This window comes from Littorina saxatilis, linkage group LG4 (assembly GCF_037325665.1).
Source record: "Littorina saxatilis isolate snail1 linkage group LG4, US_GU_Lsax_2.0, whole genome shotgun sequence".
Taxonomy (NCBI): domain Eukaryota; kingdom Metazoa; phylum Mollusca; class Gastropoda; order Littorinimorpha; family Littorinidae; genus Littorina; species Littorina saxatilis.
This window is the reverse complement of record NC_090248.1, coordinates 2,757,174-2,759,673: the sequence shown is the minus strand read 5'-3', so window position 1 is coordinate 2,759,673 and position 2,500 is coordinate 2,757,174. Positions and strand designations below refer to the sequence as shown.

At 37.7% G+C, this 2,500-nt stretch overlaps 1 protein-coding gene and 1 long non-coding RNA gene across 2 annotated transcripts in view; both read left to right on the top strand.

The window, feature by feature from the left end:
• The window catches only part of LOC138963771 (uncharacterized), a 58,717-nt gene that overhangs the window by 41,039 nt on the left and 15,178 nt on the right, over positions 1-2,500 (top strand). The window lies entirely within an intron of this gene.
• The window catches only part of LOC138963521 (uncharacterized), a 41,126-nt gene that overhangs the window by 30,602 nt on the left and 8,024 nt on the right, over positions 1-2,500 (top strand). The gene's annotated exons all lie outside the window — the stretch shown is intronic.

Genomic DNA, 2,500 nt, shown 5'->3' with positions numbered 1-2,500 from the left:
GCCGTATATATATACATAAATAAATGTTACCATACAGATTTGACAAGCAAAAGCTGTAAGTGGTAAAGCAATGTGTAACTTACTCTTCAGGGGTAGTCTGTAATGTAAAGCACCACGCCAAGTCATCCTGATACCTCTCCAGTACATGTATCCATGTGTGGTGGAGCGCATGCGGGTGTTGGCAATTACAAGAAGCAGAGAGGGAGAGAATACGCAAACAATAAAAGTTTGATGAATACATTGAATAATGTTCTCTGTCCTCTTTTATTGCATAACACTCACGCACACAATCACCAAGCATTTAAAATAAAAGTTTGATGAATACATTGAATGATGTTCTCTGTCCTCTTTATTGCATAACACTCACGCACACAATCACCAAGCATTTAAAATAAAAGTTTGATGAATACATTGAATGATGTTCTCTGTCCTCTTTATTGCATAACACTCACGCACACAATCACCAAGCATTTAAAATAAAAGTTTGATGAATACATTGAATGATGTTCTCTGTCCTCTTTATTGCATAACACTCACGCACACAATCACCAAGCATTTAAAATAAAAGTTTGATGAATACATTGAATGATGTTCTCTGTCCTCTTTATTGCATAACACTCGCGCACACAATCACCAAGCATTTAAAATAAAAGTTTGATGAATACATTGAATGATGTTCTCTGTCCTCTTTTATTGCATAACACTCACGCACACAATCACCAAGCATTTAAAATAAAAGTTAAAAATAGGTTCGTCAGACTAATGCTACTTTTCCAATAAACACTTTCAACACTTAGTCTGAAAAAGGTGGAAACACATACTCCGCACTCAAATCAAAAGTAGCTTGAGGCAAATCTCTACTACGAAAAAGTTATGTTGCCACAACACTATAAAGTCACTAGTGTGTGCTCTACCAACACACAACACGCTCTAGAAAAACCCACGGTAATGAACACTATAATAAACACTACCTAGAAGAAAAACACTATAATAAACACTACCTAGAAGAAAAACACTATAATAAACACGGTAATGAACACTAGGCATAAAAAAATAGGTGTGGTTACGGTAACCCGACCTACCCTATTTTTTGGGGCCGACCCTATAACTTTTTACCTAAAAGAAAAACACTATAATAAACACGTTATCCCACCAAGAGTCCGCTCGGCTGGGGAAACAAAAAGTAAAAGCAAAGTCAGTAATTACCGAAGCGACAATTCATATCAAAGTATAATCTCACACAGTCATTATAACCACAATTACAATCATTCAAGTTCCAGTATTAAAATACATCATGCATGTTTGGTTTCCTCAATCTTATCATTGGCCTTCTCTTCTGTTGTTAGTTACACATCAAATTATTGTGCCAATTCCAAAGAAAATGTACCGGTAACAAAAGGTCTATTCTCACCTAGTCTACATCATCTCTGTACACGAAACAAAACTCCCTGGTTCACAACAGCATTCCCCACTGGCTGGCCAACAAAACCCAGGAAATACAGCCATCACACACTCCATCACTGGATCAGTCTAGTTGGTACACACCAACACACACGGATTCCACAAACAGTGGCACATTCCCAGAAAAGGATTATTTCACAGATGCACAATCCACTCCATGATTCACGGCTTATGCACAGGCACAAATCCAAACACTGTTTCACTTCCAAATGCACGAAGATCCACAATGCATACAAATTCCGGCAAGCTTGACATGCTTTTCTCTGCCAGTACCCGGTCAGAAGTGCGCGTTTGTTTCAACGTTGGGCGAGTTCATTTCAACTTTTACTCATTTTAGTCGGGAAAAGGGGAAGGGGGAAGAGGGTCCTATATGACGCTGCTTGATTATGCGTCGCCACCCCAAACATTCTTTTATCAATACGATCTAAACTAATTTAACTTATTAAGAACAAAACTAAACATTCCCCATTCAGGAATATTCAAACAAATGCATAGTCTGTGTGCTTCATCCAAATCGAACACGCAGACGTAACCAATAGACACAAGCTGACACTCCTGCCTTTGAAATGACGAAACCCTGAAACCTACGTCATACCTATGATAACAGCCCACGACGCAATACAGGCGCTAGACATAATAATTCTATTGACACAGTCACACAATGTCAATACTGATTTCTCTCACTCACCACACATGTTTAAAGGTAAACTGTTGGAACTGGAAGACAGGAGCTGTATGAATGATGCACATCATCTCTGGTTTCTCGGGAGGCCTGAAAAAAACCATAACAATATTTAACATAACTATTATAACATGTCTTGAAAATGAAATAAGTACTATTTCAACTTCACTATCAGAGCCAAATCACTCACTAATTCAGTAATTGTTTTGTTTATTCTTTTACAACCATAGTTTAAACACTGATACAGCAGCATTTGATTCTGTGCATACAGATTAAAGATCAAGAATTTTCTAAACTTGAGTAAAAAAAAAAGAACACAACAAGCACACACTCTGTGACTCACAGTCACACCCAGTT